Source organism: Dendropsophus ebraccatus, chromosome 10 (genome assembly GCF_027789765.1).
Source record: "Dendropsophus ebraccatus isolate aDenEbr1 chromosome 10, aDenEbr1.pat, whole genome shotgun sequence".
Classification (NCBI taxonomy): Eukaryota; Metazoa; Chordata; class Amphibia; order Anura; family Hylidae; genus Dendropsophus; species Dendropsophus ebraccatus.
Genome location: NC_091463.1, coordinates 39859967 through 39875675, shown reverse-complemented (window position 1 = coordinate 39875675; position 15709 = coordinate 39859967).

The following is a 15709-nucleotide window of genomic DNA, read 5'->3' as shown; positions in this document are numbered from 1 at the left end:
CTTGGCACACATACATGAACTGCTGTGCTTGTGTGCCTACTTCAGTGTGAGCTCATTCATTGATACATGTTAAATCTTGTAGCACATGAAGCTTAATAAAAAGTATTTTACATATGTTGCTCAATTTTAATACACAAAGCGAATCATTGCTTTAGTTCACACACCCACACTCCACTCCCTCCGTGTTTATAAGCAATGGTTTTATAACTGCAATTTACTGTAAGGCTAAGTTCACGTATAGAGCACATTACTGAGAACTGGGAATTGAATAAATATGAAGCTTTTATAAGATATTTTTTTAAATCTACAAACATGTATTAAAACATAGGAGAGATTCTGCAATGACTATAACATGCACTTGGTGTGTTCACATGTTCAACAGTACTCACAACCCTCCTATACTGCTATATATCCCTTCATATAGGCAGGGCCGTATTTACCACTAGGCACCCGTGGTCCGGTGCCTAGGGCAGCACCTTGCAGGGGGGCAGTGCAGTGTCCCAGAACAGCCCTTCTTATGCTCACACTTTTATTATAACCAGTTCTGTTCTGGAAAGCTATGGTCCACTGCAAACTGCGTTTATTGTGTCACCCCTGCAGTATTCAGGTCTGCTATTTCATTCATTTATTGCATGTATATTCAGGTATCAGTGCCTAATGGTATTATGTCGCCTCCCAGTGTTCAAGTATGGTACTTCTCATGTATATTTCTCTGTATATGCCTAATGGTGTGATGATGCAATGGCTGGATGTCACGTGACTGTGCCCTGCTTCCATAGTAACTCCAATGGTCATCGAGCTTTTGGCTGGGGTTACCATGTGACTTCCTGTTCTACCTCAGTCTATCTCCTATCCCATAGGGAATAGGTTGTGTGTGTTTGTCCTCTCTCCCTGCTAAGAGAGAGGCCTGCGTGTGCTCTGCTGCTCCAGTCCACTGGCTGTGTTCCTGTCTCAAGTCTCAAGATTCTCATTTGGGTGTCGATTCTTCAGTCATTCTTCTCATCATCTTCTCTAATCATCAACAGCAAGTATTTCATTCAAGTCTCATTCCACCCAGCATCCCAACTTCAGTATCACTACTACTCCCATCATCCAGCACGCTACTCTCACAGCCTATTGCAGCATCACCCATTACTCTGCTTTATTCAAGATTGCCTTATTCCCGGTTGCAACCGGAGAGACTGTTGCTACTAGTTACCACCGTTACAATAAATATACAACTACCATTGTTTCTGAACCTTGGCATTGGTGTGATAATTGGTGCCCTGACTAAGGACAACGAAGAATCGCATGTCCAGTATTCCCGCATGGTCAGGAGCCCGGTTTCCAGCTGTATCACCCTCGTGCCTACACCGTGACCACATTATCCTACAGCTGCCCCAGGTCCTGCCTGTTAGCACCATCTATACTGCGGAGTGGCCCCTAGGGGCCAGGGCATCGCAGCAGCACCAGGGAGCAGGGGGACAGAAAAAAATAAAAAAAATTTAGTTTTTATTTTTTTAGTTTCCCTCCTCCCGTTCAGACTTGCCAGTAAATCTGGTGTCTTTTCCTGGGGGGTATGGTGGTATTGGTCAGGTCTGGTATCGCCAATAGGTGCGTGAAGATGGGGCGTCTTCAGGTTCAGTGCCTAGGGCAGCAGCAGCTGTTAATACAGCCCTGCATATAGGAGATACATAAAATAATGGAATCTAGTTCGCAGCTGCCAATATAAGTCTATGAAAAGAGGAAGGAAATGAGGGGGAGGATAGCTGTAGAGAGGCAGAAGCACTTGGGGAGGCTTCAGTGGATTGGTGTGTTATATTGTATTGACAAATTACACTGCTCATTGCTGCTCCATTATGTCCTTCATGCTACTGCTTCTAAGTGTAATGTTCTAAAATAATAGGGGAGCAGAATCCCTTCTTCAGTGTGAATTTATAGAACATATCCGACAATCTCACCACTTGCCAGCTCTTAGAAAACTAAAAATTTAAAATGTAACCCACAGATGTTAACATTTATTATGTTAATGTGTTTTTTGTGAGTCCTATTGGCAGCACAACAGATGGGGTGTCTCCACCCCTGTGTACCTATGGACAAGGGAATATTTTAATGAGGCAAAAATATAACTTCACCCCCTTTGCTATAATAGGCCCTCTAAGGCCCCCTCCCCCTGAGTAAATTCTAAAGTACATAATAGGGTGGGACTCTTGTGCTGCCAATAGGACTCAGGGAAAACACATTAACATAATAAATGTTAACTTCCCTATCGTCCATATTGGCAGCACAACAGATGGGGATGTAGCAAGCAAACACCCCTATAGGGAAGGCTCTTATGCTGTGACAGAACTTAATATTGCTCTAGCAAATATCGTTTGCCTAGAGAGTAGAGAGTCAACTCTATAATGTTTCACAAAGGTGAGTGGATTGGACCAAGTAGCCGAGTTGCATATGTGGTCCAAAGGAACAGAGCATCTTTCCGCCAAGATAGTGGAAACGGCTCTGGTCGAGTGCGCTTTAGTGAAGTCTGGAGCTTCTCTTCCTGCCAAGGTGTAAGACAAGTTAATGCAGTCGCAGATCCACCACGAAATGGATGGCTTAGATGCCTTCCTGCCCCTGTTCTTTCCATGAAACAGGACTAGTAAGTTCTCTTCTATCCTGAACGCAGAAGTTCTCTGAAGGTATATCTTTAATGCTCTGACCACATCCAGTGTGGAATAGTCCTCTCCTTCCTCCAGACCCTCTGGAGCAAAACCAGAAGCAGGATGGAGTGCTTTATATTTGCAAAAGAAGAAACCTTGGTTTGGAAACCTGGTAAGTACCTTAGTATGACTTTGTCCTCCAGGAAAGTAGCATAAGGTTCACCAGCTGCCAGGGCCTGAAGTTCACCTACCCTCTTGGCTGTAGTGACAGCCAAAAGAAAAGCCACCTTAAGAGTGAGAAACTTGGTTTCCACTGAATCTAGAGGCTCAAAGGGCTGTTTACAAATCTGTTTAAGGACCAAGGATAGGTCCCAGGGCGGTACAGGTTTAACAACCGTAGGTCTTAACCTATCAATAGCTCTAGTGAAATCCTTCACCTCCTTTTCTTGTAGGAGTCTTCTGTTTAGAAAAGAAGACAAGGCCGCAATCTGAACCCTGATTGAACTGGGCTTTAGGCCTTTGTCAAAACCTTTCTGTAGGAAGTCCAAAATCTGCGCCACAGATCTACTTTGTGGATTGATCTTGTGAGCAGTCGCCCAGGTCTGGAAGATCTTACCAATCCTATTATAAGAGCGATTGGTTGCAACACTCCTTGAGTGAGACAACGTCTCCAACACCTTTTGAGAGAGACCCCTATTGTTTAATATGGGCTGATCAGTCTCCAGTCTGTCAAGTTGAAGGCCTTGAGACTCCGACAGAGTTGATTGTCCTGAGACACCAGGTCTTTCAACATTGGTAATCTCCAATACATTCCCCTGCTCATGTTCAGCAGTTGTGAGAACCAACACCTCTTTGGCCAGAAGGGAACAATGGCTATTACATTCGCCTGGTCCTGTCGGATCTTTGCTAATACCCTCGGTATTAGAGGGACCGGTGGAAAAACATATGCCAGCTGGAAGTGCCACTTGATGGACAGGGCATCCACTGCTAGGGGATTGTCTTCCCTGTAAAGGGAACAAAAATTGGCCAGCTTGGCATTCTGTCTGGTTGCCATCAGATCCACCTGAGGAAGTCCCCAGCGATCTACTACCTGTTTGAACACCTCCTCGTTCAGTTTCCATTCTCCTGGGACCGTGAGTCCTCGACTCAACCGGTCTGCCATCACATTGTGGGTGCCCTTGATGTGAACAGCAGATAACTTTGTTATCCTCCCTTCTGCCCACAAAAAGATCCTCTCCACTTCTCTCAGAAGGGTCTGGGGCCTTGTACCTCCTTGTTTGTTGATGTAACAAAGGCACGCGATATTGTCTGTTTGGACCTTCACCGCCTTGCAGTAAAGTTCTCGCTCGAAGTGTTTTAGTGCCAGGAACACCGCTCTTAGCTCTTTTACGTTGGATGACAGATTTTCTTCTTCTTCGGTCCATAATCCTGAAACTTTCATCTGATGAAGATGGGCTCCCCAGCCTGTCCCTGAGGCATCTGTGGTAAACACCTCCCAGACTGGTTCTACAAGATCCATCCCGTCCTTCACTTCCTGCCACCATCTGAGAGATAGTCTGGTGTTTACAGACAGGACATGAGTATGGTCCAGGGTTGCTAGATCTCGGTTCCAAACCCTGAGAGTCTCTTGTTGTAGATGCCTGAGGTGCCACAGAGCCCATGGAACTGCTTCCGAGGTTGATGAAAGGTGCCCCAAGAACTTCATCAGAGTCCTCAATGAAACCTGTCGTGGCTTCATTAAGAACTGACATCCCATCTGAATCCTGTTCTTCCTCTGAGCGGATAGATAGAGTCTCATCTGGAGCGTGTCCAAGATGAATCCCAGGAAAGCTTTGGTTGTTGACGGCTCCAAGTCTGACTTTCCCTGATTCACCACCCAGCCTAGCTGATGTAGGAAATCTAGGACAATCCTGGTCTGCGTGCAAAGGAGGTCTGCTGTAGGCGACATGATTAACCAGTCGTCCAGATAAGGTACTATCCTTATCCCTTGTAGTCTCAACACAACTACCACTGCTGAGACTATTTTGGTGAAGACGAATGGCGCCGTACTTATGCCAAAAGGCAGCACCTTGAATTGGAGATGCCTGACTTCTCCCCCTAGAGGTACTGCTACCGTTAGATACTTCCTGTGGCAGGGATTGATTGGCACATGAAAATATGCGTCCTGGAGATCCAGGGACGCCATGAAGTCTCCAGGCAGGATTATTGATTTGACAGATTTTATTGTCTCCATGCGAAACCTTTTAGTGAGTATACATTTGTTCAAATATCTGAGATCTATTGTTAACCTCCATTTGCCAGACGTTTTTGGAACCAAAAAAATCGGGGAATAAACTCCTTTCCCTTTTTCTGCTGGAGGGACTTCCTCCAAGGCTGCGATTTTTTACTAGATGCAAGACCTGTTGCTCTAGAATGTTTCCTTTCTGGCTTTCTAACCCTTTTGAAATTAAAAACCTTTCTAAAGGAAGAGGGTTTAAAGGAAGAGAATAACCAAAACGGATGGTGTTTACGACCTAGGAGTCTTGAACTGCAGACGCCCAGGTCTCCCAAAAAGCGGTCAATCGACCGGCAAAACTGAGGAGTCAAAAATCATGCTTATTTCCTTCTTTGGCTACCTGTCTAGAGGTGCCTCTTCTACGGGAAAAGGTCCCCCTACCCCTGTTAGAGTATCTGGACTGCCTCCCTCTTGGTGGTGATCTTTGTTTCCTAAACTGTCTTCTGGCTGGAGGAATCTGAGGAAGGGACTTTCCCTTTTTATCAGATAGCTCTACCATTAGGTTATCTAACTCCGCACCAAACAACCTTCCGGGTTTATATTCCAGCTTGCAGAGATGATACTTGGACGGATTATCCCCTGTCCAAGGCTTCAGCCAGAGCACCCTTCTACTTGCAGTAGAAAGGGCCATTGTTTTGGATGCCAGTCTAATCTGCTGCGAAGAAGCATCGCACAGATAGTCAATAGCTAAGTTTATTTTCTTAAATTGGGCGAGTATATCATCCCTCTTTTCTCCTTTTTCTAGGTCATCCTGAGACTTCGCCAGCCACCTCCTAAGTGATCTGGCCACTCCGAAAGCAGAGACTGACACTGAAGTCTGAGCAGCAGCAGCAGCTGAGTAGGATCGTTTAAGGGCTACCTCTACCCTACGATCCATTGGGTCCTTCAGACTGGACCCATCCTCTGCTGGTACCAGAGTGCGTTTAGAAAGTTTGGCTATAGCCACATCTACTCTCGGTGGTACTATCCATTCTTTAGACTGATCCTCTCTTATGTTGTACATAAGTTTAAATCTCTTACTGAGAACAGCAGACTTCTCAGGTTTCTTCCATTCCTCCTTGATCATATCCAAAACCTTATCCTCCAGGTAAAAGGTTCTCCCCCTAGAGGTGGATGGACCTGAATCAGGAGCATCAGGAGGATGTAACTCTGACAGGACTGCCTTTACTAATTTTTGGATTCTGTCCACTGGGAAGTAACCTTTCTCTGGTCTTACTTCCTCTTCAGAAGAGGACGCTGAGGATGAGTGTGTTGCATTAGCCTCATCTATCACAGTAAATTCTTGATCAGAGTGGGAACCCAGTAGGGAAGATTGACTTCTCCTAGCCCTCTTCCTTGATTTATTTTTAATAGATTCCTTAAGTTCTCCAATGGACTGCTGCACAAAGTCTTTCACCCAGACTACAACGTCCTGGATGGAAGGTTCATCCCTATTCGGTAAGGAACTGCGACAGTCCTGACATAACATAGATTCACTTGCTTCGGCCAAAGATTTATCTGTAAACAAATGCAAGCAATCAAGACCCCTTAGGTCCAAAATAGAAAAAAAGAGTGCGAGGAACTATCCTCGACTTACCACACCGGATACAAGACAGGTTGTTTTGTTTAGAAGTGCTTTTGCGTCCGCGGGACCCCCTGCTGGAATCCATAGAAGACATCTGAAATAGACCATATATTAAAATATGCTAGCAAGCAATACTTCCTTATGTATACATGGAACAATACAGCTACCTTGAGCTGCAAACAGTCCTGTAACAGATAATCCACCTGGCAAACGTAACTCAGCTGGTTGCCTGAGAGATTCCCACCATGTGCTGTCCTGAACGCCAAACAGCACTGTGATGATGGTCTGGGTGTTTTAAATAGGCACCCTTGGCACCAAACATTAAGCCCCGCCTCCTAATTCATCTGGCTGTGGGTCCTACGGGCGATCCTAGATGCTGCCCATACTCCCCCTTCTAAGCCCGATAGGAGAGGTGTATCGTTAACAGGCGACTAAGCCTGTATCCTACCTTCAATCCGCCCGTTGCTGCCCCGCCATGAGCGTTCTCACCGCAGTGTCCGGGAACCCGGAAGTGACCTTCAGAGCTCTACGTCACTTCCGCCCCTTCCAAGATGGCGCCTCGGCGTCCTCCGCTCCACGGGAGTACACTAACAACAAAAAGGCGCCTCCGACTTCAAAACCGGACAAGAGATACCTCTGTCCGGTGTCACCTCCACCTCCGGTCGTGGATCAGAATCCTCCGGTACGTCTGCAGCCCGAGTCTTCTGTCCGGGAGTCACACAGGCTGACGGTGGGGGTAAGATGAAACTATGGTACAAAGAGTACTCAAAGAGCAAAAAAATGCCTCAAAGATTTATAACACAGCTAACAGGAACGCTAGCTGTGAGATCTCTATCCCATAGATAACAGGGACAAGAGAAAAAAACTCAAGGGGCCTTAGAGGGCCTATTATAGCAAAGGGGGTGGAGTTATATTTTCGCCTCATTAAAATATTCCCTTGTCCATAGGTACACAGGGGTGGAGACACCCCATTTGTTGTGCTGCCAATATGGACGATAGGGAAATACAAGTTATAAAATACCCAGAGATAGTGCTGATCCACACATAGATGGATGTTGGCATATCCTGATCATACATATCCGCATTACAGATTTTGAGATATATCTAGTTTTAGGGTAGCTTCACACTTACCGGTTTTGCAGCAGTATTCACACTGCGAGTTTGCAGCGAAATCCACTGTGAATCCTGGTAGTCACTTTAATGGGGTAACATACTCACAGCAGAATTTTCATTCCGTTGCGAGTATGTAACCCAGCCCCTTTAACCCCTTGCAGCATACATTACCTGCTTGGCGCTGCTGCATGCGAGGCTTCCGGCAGCCCCACCACAGTCACAGTCGCTGAGCAGCACGATTGGGAGCCGCGGCACAGAGCAGGTAATGTATGCTGCGTGCTGTGGGGAGGTTAAAGGGGCCGGGTTACATACTTGCTGTGGAATGAAAATTACGCTGTGGGTATGTAACCCCATTGAAGTGACAGCACCAGGTTACACTGGATTTCGCTGCAAACTCACAGCGTAAGCTACCCCTTAGGGTAGCTTCACACACACCGAATTACAGCGGATTTTATGCTGTGGATCTGCAACAGATTTGATCTAAATAACTAAACAGCATCAAATCTGCTGCAGATTCTGTACATGTGAATGCACCCTTAGGTAAATTAATTTTTCAGTGTTACGCTCTAAGTAGGATTGTTACATGTGATTTTTCCAGTGATAAGTCCACACAATGCATGGATGTAACTAGAATTGGAACTGGATTGAAAACTGTCTTAATAATCGTACCCAGAAAGTAGCGATCAATGATTCCTACTCTGAATAGTACCCAGTCATAAGTGGTGTACCCCAAGGGTCAGTAAAGGATCCCCTTCTGTTTAACTTGTTTATTAATGATAGTGAAGATGGAATTATGAGCAACGTTTCTATCTTTGCAGATGACACCAAGCTTTGTAGTACAGTACAGTCTATGGAGTATGTTACAGGCTGACTTAGTCACAATGGGGAGATTTATTAAACATGGTGTAAAGTGAAACTGGCTCAGTTGTCCCTAGCAACCAATCAGATTCCACCTTTTATTCCTCACATACTCTTTAGAAAATGAAAGGTGGAATCTAATTGGTTGCTAGGGGCAACTGGGCCAGTTTCACTTTACATCATGTTTGATAAATCTCCCCCATTGAGTGTTTGGGTGTCCATTTGTCAAATGAGGTTTAATGTGGATAAATGAAAAGTTATGCACCTGGGTACTAATAACCCGCATGCATCGTATGTCCTGGGGGGAGTTACACTGGAAGAGTCGCTGATAGAGAAGGATCTGGGTGTACTTGTAGATAATAGACTACAGAACAGCACACAATGTCAGTTAGCTGCTTCTAAGGCCAGCAGATAGTCATGCATTAAAACAGGGAAATATTACCGCTTTAGGGTAGCTTCACACACACACCTTATCGCAGCGGATTTTCTGCTGCAGATCTGCAGCAGATTTGATCTAAATAACTGAACACCGCATCAAATCTGCTGCGGATGCTGTGTGTGTGAAGGCACCCTTATAAAGCTTTGGTGAGATCTCATCTGGAGCATGCTGTTCAGTTCTGGGCACTGATTCATAGAAAGGATGTCCTACAGCTGGAAAAGTTACAAAGACAGGCAACTAAACTAATAAGGGAAATGGAGCATCTTAGTTATGAGGATAGATAAATAGAATTAAATTTGTTTAGTCTGAAGAAGAGACGCTTAAGGGGAGATATGATTCATTTATTTATTTAAATATACAAATGGCCCCTACAATATTGGGGGGAAAAAAATCTTCCAGGTAAAGCCCCCTTGAAAGACAAGGGAGCACTGCCTCCGCCTGGGGGAAAAAAAAACGTTTCAGTCTCCGGAGGCAACAAACTTTCTTTACCATGACAACAGTAAATCTGTGGAACAGTCTACCCCAGGATCTGGTCACAGCAAAATCAGTGGAAGGCTTCAAAACAGGCTTAGGGTACAAACCCACTTGACGTATTTGCTGCGTGAATCAGTCTTAAAAATAAGCAGGCAAAATGCAGGTTGGCTTTATACAAGCGCGAAGCTTGTTGTTAGCAAAGCATCAGTTGTTAACAACCTGTGCGAAAAACGCATGTAGCTTCACGCTTCAAAAATACGCAATTGCGTATTTTAACGCAGCACAATTGTATAAAGCCAACCTGCATTTTGCCTGCTTATTTTTAAGACTGATTCACGCAGCAAATACGTCAAGTGGGTTTGTACTCTTATGGTGCGTTTACACAGACAGATTTATCTGTCAGATTTTGGATGCCAAAGCCAGGAATGGATTTGAAGAGGAAAAAATCTTAGTCTTTCCTTTATGACATGTTCTCTGTTTATAGTCTGTTCCTGGCTTTGGCTTCAAAAATCTGTCAGATAAATCTCTCTGTGTAAACACACCATTAGACAAGTTCTTAGAACAAAATAATATTAATGCATATGTATAGAATCTTCCCAATCATCCCTCCCCATTCCCTCCTTGGTTCAAATTTATGGGCATGTGTCTTATTTTCAACCGTACTATGTAATTATGTAGGAATGACTGGGCCCCAACGGCCAACCAACCACTAAACTGTCAAGTTTAGACATGACCTTATATGATTATGAATAATGTTTAATAAATACATTATGAAGCAGAGGTTTCAGTGCCATTACACACATTTATATATATATATATATATATATATATATATATATATATATATATATATATATATATATATATATATAATTAATTGAACCTGAACTTTTGGCATTTGATTAGCGGTGGCTGCTGAAGTTGGATAAAGCCCTAAGGCTATGTGGAAAACATGGATATAGTCATTGGCTGTATCCAAGTTTTCCAGACAACCTTAGGGCTTTATCCAAGTTTAGCAGCCCCAGCTAATTAAATACCGAACGTTCGGGTTCGGATGGACTGTAACCCAATTCACTCACCTCTAATAAATTATATATATATATATATATATATATATATATATATATATATATATATATATACATATACATATATATATATATATATATATATATATATACATATATTTACATATATATATATATATATATATACACACACACACATTTTTCCGTATGTAGGCAACCAAACCTGTGGAAGGGAGACTGGAGCATGCATACACACAAGATCCCTCCAACTCCATAGGTGCTGTATACAGTGTGTGAAATATAGATAATTAATAAGCTGCATGTTTAGCACGCACACCGATATCCAATAATCACCCCTTCTTCCACCCTCTTCTCTGGGCAAGGACAACTCCAGGCAAAACATTTTTAATAAGTTATTACTTATGGAAAGTTCCACAAATTCCGAATGTACATTAATTATGGGAAATGCACATATAGTGCTATTTCCCTTAATTTAGTAGATCAGGGAGTCTTCAAATTCTCTCAAAAAACGTGACATCACAAATCAGTTGTAATTCCTATGGAGTGTCCAGAAGGTGGCACACTATATATGGACATCAATGGTACTGTATTGTTTTTATGGATGTGTATGTAAAAAGTAAATGTAATGTACAGTATGTTTTGATTGAATACATTTATGGAATACTTTGGGGAGCAAGTGTCCTTGCTCCCCAAAGTATTCCATACATGTATTCAATCAATACATTTGGAGGACACCGAGCAGGGAGGGAGAGAGGTGCCTGTGCACCTAACTACCTCCCCGCTTGGTGCTGGACACACATACACGGTACTACTCCTCCCATCATGTGCTCATGGTATGAGCAGATAAGGGAGTTGTACCAGGGCTAACCCCATCATCTGCACATCCCGGATGCACTGCCGTTCACATGCCCAGCTGGGGACTGACTGTAGAGCTCACCGGCGCATCAGCCTCGTGCTGACTAGTTTCCTGATGTCACCCGAGCTTCTGGGGGTGACATCAGGGAACGAGTTGGCAGGAGCGGCGGAGACCTCTGCAGTCAGTCCCAGACAGGGCATGTGAACAGAAGTGCATCAGCGGTGGCAATGTCGGCGGCAGGAATGTGCAGGTGATGGGGATAGCCCTGGTACTACTCCCCCATCATCTGCACATACCATGAGCACATAAGAGTAGTACAGTGTATATGTGGTGGCAGCAAAGGGGGGACTGTTTGATTGGGATGGCCCTGGTGCTGCTCCCCCCATCATCTGCTCATACTATGAGCAGATGATGGGAGGAGTAGTACAGTGTATGTGTCCAGCACTGAGCAGGGAGGGAGGGGGAGGTAGATGCACAGGCACGTCTCTCCCTCCCTGCTCGGTGCCAACAAATGTATTGATTGAATACCTTTATGGAATACTTTGGGGAGCAAGGACACTTGCTCCCCAAAGTATTCCATAAATGTATTCAATCAATGAAACATACTGTACACTACATTACTTTTTACATAGACATCCATAAAGACAATACAGTACCACCTGACGTCACAGATTCGTGAAGTCACAGTTTGAGAGAATTTGAAGATTCCCTGATCTACTAAATTTAGGGAAATAGCAGTATATGTGCATTTACCATAATTAAAGTTCATTAAGAATTTGTCTATTAGTAATAACATATTTAAAAAAAAAAACACTTTTGGCCTAACATCTCCTTTAAGTAGCCAACCACCCATAATGGTGTCTGTCCCCCAAGAAATTCAGACACAAAACATTGTCAACAGTGGACCTAGTTGGACTAGAGTACCTCGGAATACAATTTTTGGGGCCCACCACAGTTCTCTACATAGACAGACAATTTTTCATGCATGAATACAATAGGGATCCAGATGACAAATAATCACCACTATACATATTACCACCATACGGTTACTGACCAAATCCTGTATACTAAGGCAATTACCAATACCAGTATACAAGGGGCAACTATTACCACCATACTGTTGGTCTTCCTGTCTAAATCCAGTATACTAACTATTGATGAGAAAACTTGAACCACCAATTGAGTTCGTGCATGAACCCACGTGTTTGTGCACACTAATCAGAACAAACAAAACCCAAAAAAAAAACAACATTACAGAATCAAGACATCTGTTTTAAACCCAGGTCACAATGAAGCCTCCTCCTCACTGTGCGGGAAAAATATTTTGATATTTTAATAGATCAGACAGTTCTGCACTCTACAATGTTTTTTTGTTTTTTTTTTATAAATGGGCAAGGAGGTCATTTAAACTTTTATTGGGGATTTAAAAAGTGTTTAATATCGTTAACGTTTTAATTTTTTACACTTTTCCTTTTACAGTTAAAACGTGCAGTCATTAGATTGCATATACTGAACTATGCTATGCCATAGCATAGCAAAGATTAGTACTATGGGTAATCTGTACATAGTCTGCTCTGAGGCAGACTCTCTACAGACCTGTCAATCTGACAGGACGAAGGTAAGTTGCATAAGTAAGGTGCTTAACCTGTCACGGACTTCCTTAAAAGGGAATCTGTCAGCACCCAGGCCTACCTAAGGTGCTGACAGTGAACTATAGCTGGCAGTCGCCTAGCGAGTATGGTGCCTTTTGGTAATTTGTCTGTGCAGTGAATTATGCACAATCTTACTGTAATGAAGTGTTTGTGCCACACCATGTGCAGTAGGAATATTATATTACCGAGGTGAAGGTAGGGCTTGGCAATAGACAAAAAATTAAATTTCTTTTTTTAAACTTTGAACAATTCACAATTTTAATTTAGATTTTTTCTTTTTGCTAAATAAAAACCATTTTTCGCGAGATACTATTCTAATGACATTTAAGACAACTGTATTGCTTTCCACTGTAACAGTGCTCCCATGTAGTAAACAAGCCCCCTCTGGCACATATTTGGCAAACCTACTTATATGGGGCACACTCTGTGCCCCCATATAGTACAGGTTATTTTCTTAGTGCCTCCATCTAGGTAGAGAGAAGGAGGAAAAAAAGAGGCAAGAGGCAGCGCCTCGTGTGATACCGTAAGGAGTGGTGTCGTGGGCGAAGGATAGTGATTAAAGGCTCACCTTTTCGCCCCTTGGGCTTTGTGCATATCACCCCTTGTGTGGGGTATTCGATGGTTTTTTGGACGGTGATACTGTATTCTTTGCCGGAGCTGCAAGCTAGTCCTAGGATAGGTTCACCGGGATACTCCCAAAGAAAATGGGGCCCGTGGGAAGAATGCAAGTGGAGGAGGAAAAATACCAAAAAGTCCTTTTGGGGACCAGCGCTGTTCCGGAGAATTCACAGCCACGATGCAGATGTAGGAAAAGTGGAGTTTATTGCAAAAGCACAGGTATTACGCGTTTCAGAAGACACAGCTTCCTTCATCAGAAAAAGTGCATACAGATAAGAGACAAACAATGCGGTTTATAAAGGGTACATAGTATCAAAAAAACAGTCAGAAAAGGCGCCAGGACTGCCCACATAGGTTGCTGGGCGGCGCTATCAGAGACATGTAAACAACCACATGATTCAGACTAGGATCGATGTTGGTTTGATAGCTTGTATCTATCAAAAGGGGTATATAGTGTGCAGAGCGTACGTGGTTCTGTTAGGGGGAATGCCGATCGCTGCAAGCGATCGCTGCGGTTGCCGGCAGAGAAAAGAAAAGTGTTATGTAGCTCAGGCCGCCGGAGCCAGACCCGGTCACGTGGGGACGCGCGGGCCAATCGGATTGGAGGTGTGGTGCCGCTGGGCCAATGGGAGAGCGGCAGTGACACAGGAGTAGCCGGCAGCAGGAGTGATAATGGGTGACTCGGAGCGCCGGAGCTGGACCCGATCACGTGGGGACGTGCGGGCCAATCGGAGTGGAGGTGTGGCGCTGTTGGGCCAATGAGCGAGCGGCAAACTCACTGGAGGTATTTGGTCAGGACTCGCATACAGCTGTCATACTGTGCGGTGTAGGATGAAGACTTGAGTCGTTCCTTATGTGTTACGGTAAGGGAATCGCTCGATTGACATATTACGTTGGGGGAGAAGGAGTTTGGGACATGGCTGACAGATATTATAAGAAAGACTGTGTGCACATAGTGACAATCCTAATATAACTAGGTGTGTAAGTAAGTAAATAGATGCGCAGATAGGAAAATGTATGGGATACCAATACTTTTTCCTGGGACATACCATCATGTCAACAGGAGCAAGCCCCATCCACCAGCCATATTGCCCCCTCCTCAGGTTCCAACAAACCTACACCTCCTATCCCCCAAGAACTACTGGATGCCCTACCAGAATTAAATACCTCCTCCCCCCCACTCTCCCTTCTGGAAGGTTCAGTGAGACCTCCAACTCAGACGACTCACTTATCACCATACACCCCGCTACCCTTACCCCTATCCACAAACCGCCTTCCCCTGAGCCAGTCTTCTATACCCCTCTCAATATCTCAACTCACAGTACACTCGATCCATCACCTGACCACCCTGACCAGGAGTCTTTTTTAGGGCTTCCTCCACAGTTCCACCCCACTCCCCCACTTCCTCCAGTGGTGAAACTGCTCACCTCCGAGCGGGTCCATCTAGCACCACCACTAGGCCAAAAAAGAAAAGGAAGAGAGGGTCCAGAGGAGGCCGACTCGCCAAACGGATACGACAAAAGAAACAAAATCACCCCGGTAAGCCCTCCAACACCAAGGCAGTAGAAAAAGTCAAAATCTTCAACCTTTCCACCTACAAACTCAACCATATAGAAGAAAGCATCCTAGAAAGAGGACTCACATTCTGCCCCACAAGTAGAAGTAAAGACTTTGAACTATTTCTTGATCTGAACTCCTTCATTCGCAAACTTACCCTCAAACGGCATTTCAATATAAAGGACTCTGATCCATCCCACTCCAAAATCCCCGACGCGGTCACATCGGACATCATCCCACCACCTATCAACAGCGGTCTTAAACCAAAGTCCGTCTTCTACCCGATCCAGAGCAGAGGTAACTATCTAGAGACCTTTTGTACTCTAGTTTCAGCTGATTTTGAACACCTCACTTCCAGGCCGCCCCAACATAAACCAAATCTGTCAACCACAGAAAGGAACACCTTACAGACCCTTTCCAACAACACTTCCATTGTCATCAAACCAGCGGACAAGGGTGGGGGGATAGTCATTCTGGACAGAGCAGACTACATCACAGAAGCCCACCGTCTACTCTCTGATAATAAATTCTACCTACCCCTTTCATCCAACCCCCTCGCTGTCTACCAAACCGAGTACCATCAGCTTATTACTAAAGGCCATGCCTCGGGAATCCTCAGCAAACAAGAATTCA